At 46.0% G+C, this 18,281-nt stretch overlaps 8 non-coding genes across 8 annotated transcripts; all 8 read left to right on the top strand.

Moving 5' to 3' along the window:
• The first annotated feature begins 774 nt into the window (after positions 1-774).
• LOC130305146 (U2 spliceosomal RNA) lies at positions 775-965 on the top strand. Its single transcript, XR_008854754.1, has one exon. It is a non-coding gene; the product is annotated as a U2 spliceosomal RNA (small nuclear RNA).
• A 2,096-nt stretch (positions 966-3,061) lies between these two features.
• LOC130305145 (U2 spliceosomal RNA) lies at positions 3,062-3,252 on the top strand. The gene has a single exon (XR_008854753.1). It is a non-coding gene; the product is annotated as a U2 spliceosomal RNA (small nuclear RNA).
• A 2,081-nt stretch (positions 3,253-5,333) lies between these two features.
• LOC130305144 (U2 spliceosomal RNA) lies at positions 5,334-5,524 on the top strand. The gene has a single exon (XR_008854752.1). It is a non-coding gene; the product is annotated as a U2 spliceosomal RNA (small nuclear RNA).
• A 2,066-nt stretch (positions 5,525-7,590) lies between these two features.
• Positions 7,591-7,781, top strand: LOC130305142 (U2 spliceosomal RNA). Its single transcript, XR_008854750.1, has one exon. It is a non-coding gene; the product is annotated as a U2 spliceosomal RNA (small nuclear RNA).
• A 2,102-nt stretch (positions 7,782-9,883) lies between these two features.
• On the top strand, positions 9,884-10,074 carry LOC130305153 (U2 spliceosomal RNA). The gene has a single exon (XR_008854760.1). It is a non-coding gene; the product is annotated as a U2 spliceosomal RNA (small nuclear RNA).
• A 2,083-nt stretch (positions 10,075-12,157) lies between these two features.
• Positions 12,158-12,348, top strand: LOC130305141 (U2 spliceosomal RNA). Its single transcript, XR_008854749.1, has one exon. It is a non-coding gene; the product is annotated as a U2 spliceosomal RNA (small nuclear RNA).
• Positions 12,349-14,448: 2,100 nt separating this feature from the next.
• On the top strand, positions 14,449-14,639 carry LOC130305155 (U2 spliceosomal RNA). Its single transcript, XR_008854762.1, has one exon. It is a non-coding gene; the product is annotated as a U2 spliceosomal RNA (small nuclear RNA).
• Positions 14,640-16,713: 2,074 nt separating this feature from the next.
• LOC130305154 (U2 spliceosomal RNA) lies at positions 16,714-16,904 on the top strand. Its single transcript, XR_008854761.1, has one exon. It is a non-coding gene; the product is annotated as a U2 spliceosomal RNA (small nuclear RNA).
• Positions 16,905-18,281: the final 1,377 nt, after the last annotated feature.

Raw genomic sequence — 18,281 nt, 5'->3', positions numbered from 1 at the left:
ACTCAATACCACTGACATCACTAGGTGTAAACAACATCCCTCCTTTGCTGTGTATGTGACTATGGAGCTGTTTGGTGATGTCGTCTATTATGGCCTTCATAGAAGCAACAGGAGATTGTTGCATCCATCTAGAACCGTCAGAACTACAGTGCTATGATGTCACTCACTTCCACAGGCCTTGCAGAGTGTAAACAACAACAACCCAGCTTTGTTGTGTATGTAACCATAGGGATTTGTGATGTCACCTAGAACCTTCACAGCAGCGACAGCTTTATGAGGAGCATCAGCACTGCTCTGTCTGAGCAGAACCATCACCGCCATAGGTTGTCAAATAACCCGGGTTTAACCCACACAGGTAAGTCCAATGGGGTGCAGGCATGTCCTCTATGCTTACAGCTTCCCGTGGGTGTTGGTTTGATACCGTTTGGGGACAGCCAAGGAGGCATCTGCAGGCAACAAAGGTAGGTGTGTGCTTGTGTGTGTGTTTCCTATGCAGATCCTAAGCCCAGTGTCACATGCAAGTAGGAGGAGTAAGAAGGGTTCCTGGCAAATCCGGGTTATGGATTGCATTTAAAAAGGCCCCGTGGGAGTGCAATGGGCCCCTGTCTTGCTGCTTAGCAATAATGGTATGGGTTTAGGTTCTGCTGTGTGTACTGGTGGTTGACTGCCCCCCAGCCCAGAGTGTGCATGGAAAATTGTCTGGCAGCCTCCCTGACAGCAAGCAGTGATAGTGCCCATGAAGGGCACCTTGTTGGGCCCGCCCCTTTCACGGTTATCGCTTCTCGGCCTTTTGGCTAAGATCAAGTGTAGTATCTGTTCTTATCAGTTTAATATCTGATACGTCCCCTATCTGGGGACCATATATTAAATGGATTTTTGAGAACGGGGGCCGATTTCGAAGCTTGCTTCCGTCGCCCTATGCATTGACCCGATATGGCAGTATCTTCGGGTACAGTGCACCACCCCCTTACAGGGTTAAAAAGAAAGATTCCTACTTTCATTGCTACCTGCTTGCTGGCTAGCCAGCTAGCCAGCCCTGTGGGCCTTGCTGCTGCTGCAGCCAAAAAACAAAAGGTGGTGCTGCTGCTGCTTCTGCTGCTTCTGCTTCTGCTTGTGTCTGGCCGCTGTTGGAGCGTCCAGGCACAGGACTTCTGCTGCTGCTGACTAAATGGCCTCCTTAATTGGATCATTTGAGTAGCCAGCACACCTGTGCAGGTAGGGCATGACATGATAGGCAGCTGCCTTGATAGCGGGTGGGTGCTGAATGTTCCTAATTGACAAAATAAGATTAATGCTTATGAAGAAATATAAAATCTCATCCCTTCCCCAATATCGCGCCACACCCCTACCCCTTAATTCCCTGGTTGAACTTGATGGACATATGTCTTTTTTCGACCGTACTAACTATGTAACTATGTAACATAACATGGGGGGGGGGGGGTCTCCTGGCTGTTCACACAGGTGTGTCATTGCTGTACATTGACCATGCATTGCTTCTGTGGTATTGCAAAGGCAAAGACAAATGCTTCCAGCCATCCATTGCACTAATGGATTGGTCATCAGCTGGCTGTCTATGTCCCGCATCAATATAGACCAAAGTACAGAGGGTTAGGCTATGCTATTGTGCACCTACCTGATGCATCAGAAGGTGCGAGGCCCTTGCTAAATTCTGTGCACAGACTTTGAGATCTATACTTTAGACTGTATCTAAACCTGCTCCAACATGGACTGACATTCTGGCCTACTTTCAGCCGATGCGACTTGTCTGTCGCTGAACAGTCGCTTTTTATGTATTCAGCACCTATGTATAATGTTGTAAAAATGCTCTAGAAGCTAAAGTCGCAGAAATGTCACACATATTTGGCCTGCAACTTTCTGTGCGACAAATTCAGACAGGAAAAATCAGTATAAATCCTTAGAAAATTATCCCCCAGTGTCTCCATCTGCTGGCGGTATTGAATAAGCATTGCTGCACTGATGGGGTATGCATTAGACGAAAAAAAAGAAGAAAAAGAAGAATAATACGCCCAGAAAAGAGGCGAAAAGGAGAAAAACGTAAAAAAACTTGAAAAAAAAGTAAGAGGAAGAGAAGGGAAAAAAAGGTGGAAATGGGTTTAAAAGTGATTTCGGCGGAGAAATATATATATATATATATATATATATATATATATATATATATATATATATACGCGCACACACACACATATATATAAACGTATTCTCCGTTGAGATATTGCAGCCGCTGCTGTGTCCAGGCCCAGGAGCCTTAGCACTGTGCTGTGATGTCACTCAATACCACTGACATCACTAGGTGTAAACAACATCTCTCCTTTGCTGTGTATGTGACTATGGAGCTGTTTGGTGATGTCATCTATTATGGCCTTCATAGAAGCAACAGGAGATTGTTGCATCCATCTAGAACCCTCAGAACTACAGTGCTATGATGTCACTCACTTCCACAGGCCTTGCAGAGTGTAAACAACAACAACCCAGCTTTGTTGTGTATGTAACCATAGGGATTTGTGATGTCACCTAGAACCTTCACAGCAGCGACAGCTTTATGAGGAGCATCAGCACTGCTCTGCCTGAGCAGAACCATCACCGCCATAGGTTGTCAAATAACCCGGGTTTAACCCACACAGGTAAGTCCAATGGGGTGCAGGCATGTCCTCTATGCTTACAGCTTCCCGTGGGTGTTGGTTTGATACCGTTTGGGGACAGCCAAGGAGGCATCTGCAGGCAACAAAGGTAGGTGTGTGCTTGTGTGTGTGTTTCCTATGCAGATCCTAAGCCCAGTGTCACATGCAAGTAGGAGGAGTAAGAAGGGTTCCTGGCAAATCCGGGTTATGGATTGCATTTAAAAAGGCCCCGTGGGAGTGCAATGGGCCCCTGTCTTGCTGCTTAGCAATAATGGTATGGGTTTAGGTTCTGCTGTGTGTACTGGTGGTTGACTGCCCCCCAGCCCAGAGTGTGCATGGAAAATTGTCTGGCAGCCTCCCTGACAGCAAGCAGTGATAGTGCCCATGAAGGGCACCTTGTTGGGCCCGCCCCTTTCACGGTTATCGCTTCTCGGCCTTTTGGCTAAGATCAAGTGTAGTATCTGTTCTTATCAGTTTAATATCTGATACGTCCCCTATCTGGGGACCATATATTAAATGGATTTTTGAGAACGGGGGCCGATTTCGAAGCTTGCTTCCGTCGCCCTATGCATTGACCCGATATGGCAGTATCTTCGGGTACAGTGCACCACCCCCTTACAGGGTTAAAAAGAAAGATTCCTACTTTCATTGCTACCTGCTTGCTGGCTAGCCAGCTAGCCAGCCCTGTGGGCCTTGCTGCTGCTGCAGCCAAAAAACAAAAGGTGGTGCTGCTGCTGCTTCTGCTGCTTCTGCTTCTGCTTGTGTCTGGCCGCTGTTGGAGCGTCCAGGCACAGGACTTCTGCTGCTGCTGACTAAATGGCCTCCTTAATTGGATCATTTGAGTAGCCAGCACACCTGTGCAGGTAGGGCATGACATGATAGGCAGCTGCCTTGATAGCGGGTGGGTGCTGAATGTTCCTAATTGACAAAATAAGATTAATGCTTATGAAGAAATATAAAATCTCATCCCTTCCCCAATATCGCGCCACACCCCTACCCCTTAATTCCCTGGTTGAACTTGATGGACATATGTCTTTTTTCGACCGTACTAACTATGTAACTATGTAACATAACATGGGGGGGGGGGGGGTCTCCTGGCTGTTCACACAGGTGTGTCATTGCTGTACATTGACCATGCATTGCTTCTGTGGTATTGCAAAGGCAAAGACAAATGCTTCCAGCCATCCATTGCACTAATGGATTGGTCATCAGCTGGCTGTCTATGTCCCGCATCAATATAGACCAAAGTACAGAGGGTTAGGCTATGCTATTGTGCACCTACCTGATGCATCAGAAGGTGCGAGGCCCTTGCTAAATTCTGTGCACAGACTTTGAGATCTATACTTTAGACTGTATCTAAACCTGCTCCAACATGGACTGACATTCTGGCCTACTTTCAGCCGATGCGACTTGTCTGTCGCTGAACAGTCGCTTTTTATGTATTCAGCACCTATGTATAATGTTGTAAAAATGCTCTAGAAGCTAAAGTCGCAGAAATGTCACACATATTTGGCCTGCAACTTTCTGTGCGACAAATTCAGACAGGAAAAATCAGTATAAATCCTTAGAAAATTATCCCCCAGTGTCTCCATCTGCTGGCGGTATTGAATAAGCATTGCTGCACTGATGGGGTATGCATTAGACGAAAAAAAAGAAGAAAAAGAAGAATAATACGCCCAGAAAAGAGGCGAAAAGGAGAAAAACGTAAAAAAACGTGAAAAAAAAGTAAGAGGAAGAGAAGGGAAAAAAAGGTGGAAATGGGTTTAAAAGTGATTTCGGCGGAGATATATATATATATATATATATATATATATATATATACGCGCACACACACACATATATATAAACGTATTCTCCGTTGAGATATTGCAGCCGCTGCTGTGTCCAGGCCCAGGAGCCTTAGCACTGTGCTGTGATGTCACTCAATACCACTGACATCACTAGGTGTAAACAACATCTCTCCTTTGCTGTGTATGTGACTATGGAGCTGTTTGGTGATGTTGTCTATTATGGCCTTCATAGAAGCAACAGGAGATTGTTGCATCCATCTAGAACCCTCAGAACTACAGTGCTATGATGTCACTCACTTCCACAGGCCTTGCAGAGTGTAAACAACAACAACCCAGCTTTGTTGTGTATGTAACCATAGGGATTTGTGATGTCACCTAGAACCTTCACAGCAGCGACAGCTTTATGAGGAGCATCAGCACTGCTCTGCCTGAGCAGAACCATCACCGCCATAGGTTGTCAAATAACCCGGGTTTAACCCACACAGGTAAGTCCAATGGGGTGCAGGCATGTCCTCTATGCTTACAGCTTCCCGTGGGTGTTGGTTTGATACCGTTTGGGGACAGCCAAGGAGGCATCTGCAGGCAACAAAGGTAGGTGTGTGCTTGTGTGTGTGTTTCCTATGCAGATCCTAAGCCCAGTGTCACATGCAAGTAGGAGGAGTAAGAAGGGTTCCTGGCAAATCCAGGTTATGGATTGCATTTAAAAAGGCCCCGTGGGAGTGCAATGGGCCCCTGTCTTGCTGCTTAGCAATAATGGTATGGGTTTAGGTTCTGCTGTGTGTACTGGTGGTTGACTGCCCCCCAGCCCAGAGTGTGCATGGAAAATTGTCTGGCAGCCTCCCTGACAGCAAGCAGTGATAGTGCCCATGAAGGGCACCTTGTTGGGCCCGCCCCTTTCACGGTTATCGCTTCTCGGCCTTTTGGCTAAGATCAAGTGTAGTATCTGTTCTTATCAGTTTAATATCTGATACGTCCCCTATCTGGGGACCATATATTAAATGGATTTTTGAGAACGGGGGCCGATTTCGAAGCTTGCTTCCGTCGCCCTATGCATTGACCCGATATGGCAGTATCTTCGGGTACAGTGCACCACCCCCTTACAGGGTTAAAAAGAAAGATTCCTACTTTCATTGCTACCTGCTTGCTGGCTAGCCAGCTAGCCAGCCCTGTGGGCCTTGCTGCTGCTGCAGCCAAAAAACAAAAGGTGGTGCTTCTGCTGCTTCTGCTTCTGCTTGTGTCTGGCCGCTGTTGGAGCGTCCAGGCACAGGACTTCTGCTGCTGCTGACTAAATGGCCTCCTTAATTGGATCATTTGAGTAGCCAGCACACCTGTGCAGGTAGGGCATGACATGATAGGCAGCTGCCTTGATAGCGGGTGGGTGCTGAATGTTCCTAATTGACAAAATAAGATTAATGCTTATGAAGAAATATAAAATCTCATCCCTTCCCCAATATCGCGCCACACCCCTACCCCTTAATTCCCTGGTTGAACTTGATGGACATATGTCTTTTTTCGACCGTACTAACTATGTAACTATGTAACATAACATGGGGGGGGGGGGGTCTCCTGGCTGTTCACACAGGTGTGTCATTGCTGTACATTGACCATGCATTGCTTCTGTGGTATTGCAAAGGCAAAGACAAATGCTTCCAGCCATCCATTGCACTAATGGATTGGTCATCAGCTGGCTGTCTATGTCCCGCATCAATATAGACCAAAGTACAGAGGGTTAGGCTATGCTATTGTGCACCTACCTGATGCATCAGAAGGTGCGAGGCCCTTGCTAAATTCTGTGCACAGACTTTGAGATCTATACTTTAGACTGTATCTAAACCTGCTCCAACATGGACTGACATTCTGGCCTACTTTCAGCCGATGCGACTTGTCTGTCGCTGAACAGTCGCTTTTTATGTATTCAGCACCTATGTATAATGTTGTAAAAATGCTCTAGAAGCTAAAGTCGCAGAAATGTCACACATATTTGGCCTGCAACTTTCTGTGCGACAAATTCAGACAGGAAAAATCAGTATAAATCCTTAGAAAATTATCCCCCAGTGTCTCCATCTGCTGGCGGTATTGAATAAGCATTGCTGCACTGATGGGGTATGCATTAGACGAAAAAAAAGAAGAAAAAGAAGAATAATACGCCCAGAAAAGAGGCGAAAAGGAGAAAAACGTAAAAAAAACGTGAAAAAAAAGTAAGAGGAAGAGAAGGGAAAAAAAGGTGGAAATGGGTTTAAAAGTGATTTCGGCGGAGAAATATATATATATATATATATATATATATACGCGCACACACACACATATATATAAACGTATTCTCCGTTGAGATATTGCAGCCGCTGCTGTGTCCAGGCCCAGGAGCCTTAGCACTGTGCTGTGATGTCACTCAATACCACTGACATCACTAGGTGTAAACAACATCTCTCCTTTGCTGTGTATGTGACTATGGAGCTGTTTGGTGATGTCGTCTATTATGGCCTTCATAGAAGCAACAGGAGATTGTTGCATCCATCTAGAACCCTCAGAACTACAGTGCTATGATGTCACTCACTTCCACAGGCCTTGCAGAGTGTAAACAACAACAACCCAGCTTTGTTGTGTATGTAACCATAGGGATTTGTGATGTCACCTAGAACCTTCACAGCAGCGACAGCTTTATGAGGAGCATCAGCACTGCTCTGCCTGAGCAGAACCATCACCGCCATAGGTTGTCAAATAACCCGGGTTTAACCCACACAGGTAAGTCCAATGGGGTGCAGGCATGTCCTCTATGCTTACAGCTTCCCGTGGGTGTTGGTTTGATACCGTTTGGGGACAGCCAAGGAGGCATCTGCAGGCAACAAAGGTAGGTGTGTGCTTGTGTGTGTGTTTCCTATGCAGATCCTAAGCCCAGTGTCACATGCAAGTAGGAGGAGTAAGAAGGGTTCCTGGCAAATCCGGGTTATGGATTGCATTTAAAAAGGCCCCGTGGGAGTGCAATGGGCCCCTGTCTTGCTGCTTAGCAATAATGGTATGGGTTTAGGTTCTGCTGTGTGTACTGGTGGTTGACTGCCCCCCAGCCCAGAGTGTGCATGGAAAATTGTCTGGCAGCCTCCCTGACAGCAAGCAGTGATAGTGCCCATGAAGGGCACCTTGTTGGGCCCGCCCCTTTCACGGTTATCGCTTCTCGGCCTTTTGGCTAAGATCAAGTGTAGTATCTGTTCTTATCAGTTTAATATCTGATACGTCCCCTATCTGGGGACCATATATTAAATGGATTTTTGAGAACGGGGGCCGATTTCGAAGCTTGCTTCCGTCGCCCTATGCATTGACCCGATATGGCAGTATCTTCGGGTACAGTGCACCACCCCCTTACAGGGTTAAAAAGAAAGATTCCTACTTTCATTGCTACCTGCTTGCTGGCTAGCCAGCTAGCCAGCCCTGTGGGCCTTGCTGCTGCTGCAGCCAAAAAACAAAAGGTGGTGCTGCTGCTGCTTCTGCTGCTTCTGCTGCTTCTGCTTCTGCTTGTGTCTGGCCGCTGTTGGAGCGTCCAGACACAGGACTTCTGCTGCTGCTGACTAAATGGCCTCCTTAATTGGATCATTTGAGTAGCCAGCACACCTGTGCAGGTAGGGCATGACATGATAGGCAGCTACCTTGATAGCGGGTGGGTGCTGAATGTTCCTAATTGACAAAATAAGATTAATGCTTATGAAGAAATATAAAATCTCATCCCTTCCCCAATATCGCGCCACACCCCTACCCCTTAATTCCCTGGTTGAACTTGATGGACATATGTCTTTTTTCGACCGTACTAACTATGTAACTATGTAACATAACATGGGGGGGGGGGGGGGGTCTCCTGGCTGTTCACACAGGTGTGTCATTGCTGTACATTGACCATGCATTGCTTCTGTGGTATTGCAAAGGCAAAGACAAATGCTTCCAGCCATCCATTGCACTAATGGATTGGTCATCAGCTGGCTGTCTATGTCCCGCATCAATATAGACCAAAGTACAGAGGGTTAGGCTATGCTATTGTGCACCTACCTGATGCATCAGAAGGTGCGAGGCCCTTGCTAAATTCTGTGCACAGACTCTGAGATCTATACTTTAGACTGTATCTAAACCTGCTCCAACATGGACTGACATTCTGGCCTACTTTCAGCCGATGCGACTTGTCTGTCGCTGAACAGTCGCTTTTTATGTATTCAGCACCTATGTATAATGTTGTAAAAATGCTCTAGAAGCTAAAGTCGCAGAAATGTCACACATATTTGGCCTGCAACTTTCTGTGCGACAAATTCAGACAGGAAAAATCAGTATAAATCCTTAGAAAATTATCCCCCAGTGTCTCCATCTGCTGGCGGTATTGAATAAGCATTGCTGCACTGATGGGGTATGCATTAGACGAAAAAAAAGAAGAAAAAGAAGAATAATACGCCCAGAAAAGAGGCGAAAAGGAGAAAAACGTAAAAAAACGTGAAAAAAAAGTAAGAGGAAGAGAAGGGAAAAAAAGGTGGAAATGGGTTTAAAAGTGATTTCGGCGGAGAAATATATATATATATATATATATATATATATATATATATATATACGCGCACACACACACACATATATATAAACGTATTCTCCGTTGAGATATTGCAGCCGCTGCTGTGTCCAGGCCCAGGAGCCTTAGCACTGTGCTGTGATGTCACTCAATACCACTGACATCACTAGGTGTAAACAACATCTCTCCTTTGCTGTGTATGTGACTATGGAGCTGTTTGGTGATGTCGTCTATTATGGCCTTCATAGAAGCAACAGGAGATTGTTGCATCCATCTAGAACCCTCAGAACTACAGTGCTATGATGTCACTCACTTCCACAGGCCTTGCAGAGTGTAAACAACAACAACCCAGCTTTGTTGTGTATGTAACCATAGGGATTTGTGATGTCACCTAGAACCTTCACAGCAGCGACAGCTTTATGAGGAGCATCAGCACTGCTCTGCCTGAGCAGAACCATCACCGCCATAGGTTGTCAAATAACCCGGGTTTAACCCACACAGGTAAGTCCAATGGGGTGCAGGCATGTCCTCTATGCTTACAGCTTCCCGTGGGTGTTGGTTTGATACCGTTTGGGGACAGCCAAGGAGGCATCTGCAGGCAACAAAGGTAGGTGTGTGCTTGTGTGTGTGTTTCCTATGCAGATCCTAAGCCCAGTGTCACATGCAAGTAGGAGTAGTAAGAAGGGTTCCTGGCAAATCCGGGTTATGGATTGCATTTAAAAAGGCCCCGTGGGAGTGCAATGGGCCCCTGTCTTGCTGCTTAGCAATAATGGTATGGGTTTAGGTTCTGCTGTGTGTACTGGTGGTTGACTGCCCCCCAGCCCAGAGTGTGCATGGAAAATTGTCTGGCAGCCTCCCTGACAGCAAGCAGTGATAGTGCCCATGAAGGGCACCTTGTTGGGCCCACCCCTTTCACGGTTATCGCTTCTCGGCCTTTTGGCTAAGATCAAGTGTAGTATCTGTTCTTATCAGTTTAATATCTGATACGTCCCCTATCTGGGGACCATATATTAAATGGATTTTTGAGAACGGGGGCCGATTTTGAAGCTTGCTTTCGTCGCCCTATGCATTGACCCGATATGGCAGTATCTTCGGGTACAGTGCACCACCCCCTTACAGGGTTAAAAAGAAAGATTCCTACTTTCATTGCTACCTGCTTGCTGGCTAGCCAGCTAGCCAGCCCTGTGGGCCTTGCTGCTGCTGCAGCCAAAAAACAAAAGGTGGTGCTGCTGCTGCTTCTGCTGCTTCTGCTTCTGCTTGTGTCTGGCCGCTGTTGGAGCGTCCAGGCACAGGACTTCTGCTGCTGCTGACTAAATGGCCTCCTTAATTGGATCATTTGAGTAGCCAGCACACCTGTGCAGGTAGGGCATGACATGATAGGCAGCTGCCTTGATAGCGGGTGGGTGCTGAATGTTCCTAATTGACAAAATAAGATTAATGCTTATGAAGAAATATAAAATCTCATCCCTTCCCCAATATCGCGCCACACCCCTACCCCTTAATTCCCTGGTTGAACTTGATGGACATATGTCTTTTTTCGACCGTACTAACTATGTAACTATGTAACATAACATGGGGGGGGGGGGTCTCCTGGCTGTTCACACAGGTGTGTCATTGCTGTACATTGACCATGCATTGCTTCTGTGGTATTGCAAAGGCAAAGACAAATGCTTCCAGCCATCCATTGCACTAATGGATTGGTCATCAGCTGGCTGTCTATGTCCCGCATCAATATAGACCAAAGTACAGAGGGTTAGGCTATGCTATTGTGCACCTACCTGATGCATCAGAAGGTGCGAGGCCCTTGCTAAATTCTGTGCACAGACTTTGAGATCTATACTTTAGACTGTATCTAAACCTGCTCCAACATGGACTGACATTCTGGCCTACTTTCAGCCGATGCGACTTGTCTGTCGCTGAACAGTCGCTTTTTATGTATTCAGCACCTATGTATAATGTTGTAAAAATGCTCTAGAAGCTAAAGTCGCAGAAATGTCACACATATTTGGCCTGCAACTTTCTGTGCGACAAATTCAGACAGGAAAAATCAGTATAAATCCTTAGAAAATTATCCCCCAGTGTCTCCATCTGCTGGCGGTAATGAATAAGCATTGCTGCACTGATGGGGTATGCATTAGACGAAAAAAAAGAAGAAAAAGAAGAATAATACGCCCAGAAAAGAGGCGAAAAGGAGAAAAACTTAAAAAAACGTGAAAAAAAAAAGTAAGAGGAAGAGAAGGGAAAAAAAGGTGGAAATGGGCTTAAAAGTGATTTCGGCGGAGAAATATATATATATATATATATATATATATATATATATACGCGCACACACACACATATATATAAACGTATTCTCCGTTGAGATATTGCAGCCGCTGCTGTGTCCAGGCCCAGGAGCCTTAGCACTGTGCTGTGATGTCACTCAATACCACTGACATCACTAGGTGTAAACAACATCTCTACTTTGCTGTGTATGTGACTATGGAGCTGTTTGGTGATGTCGTCTATTATGGCCTTCATAGAAGCAACAGGAGATTGTTGCATCCATCTAGAACCCTCAGAACTACAGTGCTATGATGTCACTCACTTCCACAGGCCTTGCAGAGTGTAAACAACAACAACCCAGCTTTGTTGTGTATGTAACCATAGGGATTTGTGATGTCACCTAGAACCTTCACAGCAGCGACAGCTTTATGAGGAGCATCAGCACTGCTCTGCCTGAGCAGAACCATCACCGCCATAGGTTGTCAAATAACCCGGGTTTAACCCACACAGGTAAGTCCAATGGGGTGCAGGCATGTCCTCTATGCTTACAGCTTCCCGTGGGTGTTGGTTTGATACCGTTTGGGGACAGCCAAGGAGGCATCTGCAGGCAACAAAGGTAGGTGTGTGCTTGTGTGTGTGTTTCCTATGCAGATCCTAAGCCCAGTGTCACATGCAAGTAGGAGGAGTAAGAAGGGTTCCTGGCAAATCCGGGTTATGGATTGCATTTAAAAAGGCCCCGTGGGAGTGCAATGGGCCCCTGTCTTGCTGCTTAGCAATAATGGTATGGGTTTAGGTTCTGCTGTGTGTACTGGTGGTTGACTGCCCCCCAGCCCAGAGTGTGCATGGAAAATTGTCTGGCAGCCTCCCTGACAGCAAGCAGTGATAGTGCCCATGAAGGGCACCTTGTTGGGCCCGCCCCTTTCACGGTTATCGCTTCTCGGCCTTTTGGCTAAGATCAAGTGTAGTATCTGTTCTTATCAGTTTAATATCTGATACGTCCCCTATCTGGGGACCATATATTAAATGGATTTTTGAGAACGGGGGCCGATTTCGAAGCTTGCTTCCGTCGCCCTATGCATTGACCCGATATGGCAGTATCTTCGGGTACAGTGCACCACCCCCTTACAGGGTTAAAAAGAAAGATTCCTACTTTCATTGCTACCTGCTTGCTGGCTAGCCAGCTAGCCAGCCCTGTGGGCCTTGCTGCTGCTGCAGCCAAAAAACAAAAGGTGGTGCTGCTGCTGCTTCTGCTGCTTCTGCTTCTGCTTGTGTCTGGCCGCTGTTGGAGCGTCCAGGCACAGGACTTCTGCTGCTGCTGACTAAATGGCCTCCTTAATTGGATCATTTGAGTAGCCAGCACACCTGTGCAGGTAGGGCATGACATGATAGGCAGCTGCCTTGATAGCGGGTGGGTGCTGAATGTTCCTAATTGACAAAATAAGATTAATGCTTATGAAGAAATATAAAATCTCATCCCTTCCCCAATATCGCGCCACACCCCTACCCCTTAATTCCCTGGTTGAACTTGATGGACATATGTCTTTTTTCGACCGTACTAACTATGTAACTATGTAACATAACATGGGGGGGGGGGGGTCTCCTGGCTGTTCACACAGGTGTGTCATTGCTGTACATTGACCATGCATTGCTTCTGTGGTATTGCAAAGGCAAAGACAAATGCTTCCAGCCATCCATTGCACTAATGGATTGGTCATCAGCTGGCTGTCTATGTCCCGCATCAATATAGACCAAAGTACAGAGGGTTAGGCTATGCTATTGTGCACCTACCTGATGCATCAGAAGGTGCGAGGCCCTTGCTAAATTCTGTGCACAGACTTTGAGATCTATACTTTAGACTGTATCTAAACCTGCTCCAACATGGACTGACATTCTGGCCTACTTTCAGCCGATGCGACTTGTCTGTCGCTGAACAGTCGCTTTTTATGTATTCAGCACCTATGTATAATGTTGTAAAAATGCTCTAGAAGCTAAAGTCGCAGAAATGTCACACATATTTGGCCTGCAACTTTCTGTGCGACAAATTCAGACAGGAAAAATCAGTATAAATCCTTAGAAAATTATCCCCCAGTGTCTCCATCTGCTGGCGGTATTGAATAAGCATTGCTGCACTGATGGGGTATGCATTAGACGAAAAAAAAGAAGAAAAAGAAGAATAATACGCCCAGAAAAGAGGCAAAAAGGAGAAAAACGTAAAAAAACTTGAAAAAAAAGTAAGAGGAAGAGAAGGGAAAAAAAGGTGGAAATGGGTTTAAAAGTGATTTCGGCGGAGAAATATATATATATATATATATATATATATATATATATATATATATATATATATACGCGCACACACACACACATATATATAAACATATTCTCCGTTGAGATATTGCAGCCGCTGCTGTGTCCAGGCCCAGGAGCCTTAGCACTGTGCTGTGATGTCACTCAATACCACTGACATCACTAGGTGTAAACAACATCTCTCCTTTGCTGTGTATGTGACTATGGAGCTGTTTGGTGATGTCGTCTATTATGGCCTTCATAGAAGCAACAGGAGATTGTTGCATCCATCTAGAACCCTCAGAACTACAGTGCTATGATGTCACTCACTTCCACAGGCCTTGCAGAGTGTAAACAACAACAACCCAGCTTTGTTGTGTATGTAACCATAGGGATTTGTGATGTCACCTAGAACCTTCACAGCAGCGACAGCTTTATGAGGAGCATCAGCACTGCTCTGCCTGAGCAGAACCATCACCGCCATAGGTTGTCAAATAACCCGGGTTTAACCCACACAGGTAAGTCCAATGGGGTGCAGGCATGTCCTCTATGCTTACAGCTTCCCGTGGGTGTTGGTTTGATACCGTTTGGGGACAGCCAAGGAGGCATCTGCAGGCAACAAAGGTAGGTGTGTGCTTGTGTGTGTGTTTCCTATGCAGATCCTAAGCCCAGTGTCACATGCAAGTAGGAGGAGTAAGAAGGGTTCCTGGCAAATCCGGGTTATGGATTGCATTTAAAAAGGCCCCGTGGGAGTGCAATGGGCCCCTGTCTTGCTGCTTAGCAATAATGGTATGGGTTTAGGTTCTGCTGTGTGTACTGGTGGTTGACTGCCCCCCAGCCCAGAGTGTGCATGGAAAATTGTCTGGCAGCCTCCCTGACAGCAAGCAGTGATAGTGCCCATGAAGGGCACCTTGTTGGGCCCGCCCCTTTCACGGTTATCGCTTCTCGGCCTTTTGGCTAAGATCAAGTGTAGTATCTGTTCTTATCAGTTTAATATCTGATACGTCCCCTATCTGGGGACCATATATTAAATGGATTTTTGAGAACGGGGGCCGATTTTGAAGCTTGCTTCCGTCGCCCTATGCATTGACCCGATATGGCAGTATCTTCGGGTACAGTGCACCACCCCCTTACAGGGTTAAAAAGAAAGATTCCTACTTTCATTGCTACCTGCTTGCTGGCTAGCCAGCTAGCCAGCCCTGTGGGCCTTGCTGCTGCTGCAGCCAAAAAACAAAAGGTGGTGCTGCTGCTGCTTCTGCTTGTGTCTGGCCGCTGTTGGAGCGTCCAGGCACAGGACTTCTGCTGCTGCTGACTAAATGGCCTCCTTAATTGGATCATTTGAGTGGCCAGCACACCTGTGCAGGTAGGGCATGACATGATAGGCAGCTGCCTTGATAGCGGGTGGGTGCTGAATGTTCCTAATTGACAAAATAAGATTAATGCTTATGAAGAAATATAAAATCTCATCCCTTCCCCAATATCGCGCCACACCCCTACCCCTTAATTCCCTGGTTGAACTTGATGGACATATGTCTTTTTTCGACCGTACTAACTATGTAACCTATGTAACATAACATGGGGGGGGGGGGTCTCCTGGCTGTTCACACAGGTGTGTCATTGCTGTACATTGACCATGCATTGCTTCTGTGGTGTTGCAAAGGCAAAGACAAATGCTTCCAGCCATCCATTGCACTAATGGATTGGTCATCAGCTGGCTGTCTATGTCCCGCATCAATATAGACCAAAGTACAGAGGGTTAGGCTATGCTATTGTGCACCTACCTGATGCATCAGAAGGTGCGAGGCCCTTGCTAAATTCTGTGCACAGACTTTGAGATCTATACTTTAGACTGTATCTAAACCTGCTCCAACATGGACTGACATTCTGGCCTACTTTCAGCCGATGCGACTTGTCTGTCGCTGAACAGTCGCTTTTTATGTATTCAGCACCTATGTATAATGTTGTAAAAATGCTCTAGAAGCTAAAGTCGCAGAAATGTCACACATATTTGGCCTGCAACTTTCTGTGCGACAAATTCAGACAGGAAAAATCAGTATAAATCCTTAGAAAATTATCCCCCAGTGTCTCCATCTGCTGGCGGTATTGAATAAGCATTGCTGCACTGATGGGGTATGCATTAGACGAAAAAAAAGAAGAAAAAGAAGAATAATACGCCCAGAAAAGAGGCGAAAAGGAGAAAAACGTAAAAAAACGTGAAAAAAAAAGTAAGAGGAAGAGAAGGGAAAAAAAGGTGGAAATGGGCTTAAAAGTGATTTCGGCGGAGAAATATATATATATATATATATATATATATATATATATATATATACGCGCACACACACACATATATATAAACGTATTCTCCGTTAAGATATTGCAGCCGCTGCTGTGTCCAGGCCCAGGAGCCTTAGCACTGTGCTGTGATGTCACTCAATACCACTGACATCACTAGGTGTAAACAACATCTCTACTTTGCTGTGTATGTGACTATGGAGCTGTTTGGTGATGTCGTCTATTATGGCCTTCATAGAAGCAACAGGAGATTGTTGCATCCATCTAGAACCCTCAGAACTACAGTGCTATGATGTCACTCACTTCCACAGGCCTTGCAGAGTGTAAACAACAACAACCCAGCTTTGTTGTGTATGTAACCATAGGGATTTGTGATGTCACCTAGAACCTTCACAGCAGCGACAGCTTTATGAGGAGCATCAGCACTGCTCTGCCTGAGCAGAACCATCACCGCCATAGGTTGTCAAATAACCCGGGTTTAACCCACACAGGTAAGTCCAATGGGGTGCAGGCATGTCCTCTATGCTTACAGCTTCCCGTGGGTGTTGGTTTGATACCGTTTGGGGACAGCCAAGGAGGCATCTGCAGGCAACAAAGGTAGGTGTGTGCTTGTGTGTGTGTTTCCTATGCAGATCCTAAGCCCAGTGTCACATGCAAGTAGGAGGAGTAAGAAGGGTTCCTGGCAAATCCGGGTTATGGATTGCATTTAAAAAGGCCCCGTGGGAGTGCAATGGGCCCCTGTCTTGCTGCTTAGCAATAATGGTATGGGTTTAGGTTCTGCTGTGTGTACTGGTGGTTGACTGCCCCCCAGCCCAGAGTGTGCATGGAAAATTGTCTGGCAGCCTCCCTGACAGCAAGCAGTGATAGTGCCCATGAAGGGCACCTTGTTGGGCCCGCCCCTTTCACGGTTATCGCTTCTCGGCCTTTTGGCTAAGATCAAGTGTAGTATCTGTTCTTATCAGTTTAATATCTGATACGTCCCCTATCTGGGGACCATATATTAAATGGATTTTTGAGAACGTGGGCCGATTTCGAAGCTTGCTTCCGTCGCCCTATGCATTGACCCGATATGGCAGTATCTTCGGGTACAGTGCACCACCCCCTTACAGGGTTAAAAAGAAAGATTCCTACTTTCATTGCTACCTGCTTGCTGGCTAGCCAGCTAGCCAGCCCTGTGGGCCTTGCTGCTGCTGCAGCCAAAAAACAAAAGGTGGTGCTGCTGCTGCTTCTGCTGCTTCTGCTTCTGCTTGTGTCTGGCCGCTGTTGGAGCGTCCAGGCACAGGACTTCTGCTGCTGCTGACTAAATGGCCTCCTTAATTGGATCATTTGAGTAGCCAGCACACCTGTGCAGGTAGGGCATGACATGATAGGCAGCTGCCTTGATAGCGGGTGGGTGCTGAATGTTCCTAATTGACAAAATAAGATTAATGCTTATGAAGAAATATAAAATCTCATCCCTTCCCCAATATCGCGCCACACCCCTACCCCTTAATTCCCTGGTTGAACTTGATGGACATATGTCTTTTTTCGACCGTACTAACTATGTAACTATGTAACATAACATGGGGGGGGGGGGGGGGTCTCCTGGCTGTTCACACAGGTGTGTCATTGCTGTACATTGACCATGCATTGCTTCTGTGGTATTGCAAAGGCAAAGACAAATGCTTCCAGCCATCCATTGCACTAATGGATTGGTCATCAGCTGGCTGTCTATGTCCCGCATCAATATAGACCAAAGTACAGAGGGTTAGGCTATGCTATTGTGCACCTACCTGATGCATCAGAAGGTGCGAGGCCCTTGCTAAATTCTGTGCACAGACTTTGAGATCTATACTTTAGACTGTATCTAAACCTGCTCCAACATGGACTGACATTCTGGCCTACTTTCAGCCGATGCGACTTGTCTGTCGCTGAACAGTCGCTTTTTATGTATTCAGCACCTATGTATAATGTTGTAAAAATGCTCTAGAAGCTAAAGTCGCAGAAATGTCACACATATTTGGCCTGCAACTTTCTGTGCGACAAATTCAGACAGGAAAAATCAGTATAAATCCTTAGAAAATTATCCCCCAGTGTCTCCATCTGCTGGCGGTATTGAATAAGCATTGCTGCACTGATGGGGTATGCATTAGACGAAAAAAAAGAAGAAAAAGAAGAATAATACGCCCAGAAAAGAGGCGAAAAGGAGAAAAACGTAAAAAAACGTGAAAAAAAAGTAAGAGGAAGAGAAGGGAAAAAAAGGTGGAAATGGGTTTAAAAGTGATTTCGGCGGAGAAATATATATATATATATATATATATATATATATATATATATATATATATATACGCGCACACACACACACATATATATAAACGTATTCTCCGTTGAGATATTGCAGCCGCTGCTGTGTCCAGGCCCAGGAGCCTTAGCACTGTGCTGTGATGTCACTCAATACCACTGACATCACTAGGTGTAAACAACATCTCTCCTTTGCTG

This window comes from Hyla sarda, unplaced genomic scaffold (genome assembly GCF_029499605.1).
Source record: "Hyla sarda isolate aHylSar1 unplaced genomic scaffold, aHylSar1.hap1 scaffold_1308, whole genome shotgun sequence".
Classification (NCBI taxonomy): Eukaryota; Metazoa; Chordata; class Amphibia; order Anura; family Hylidae; genus Hyla; species Hyla sarda.
This window is presented reverse-complemented; position numbering and strand designations above follow the sequence as displayed.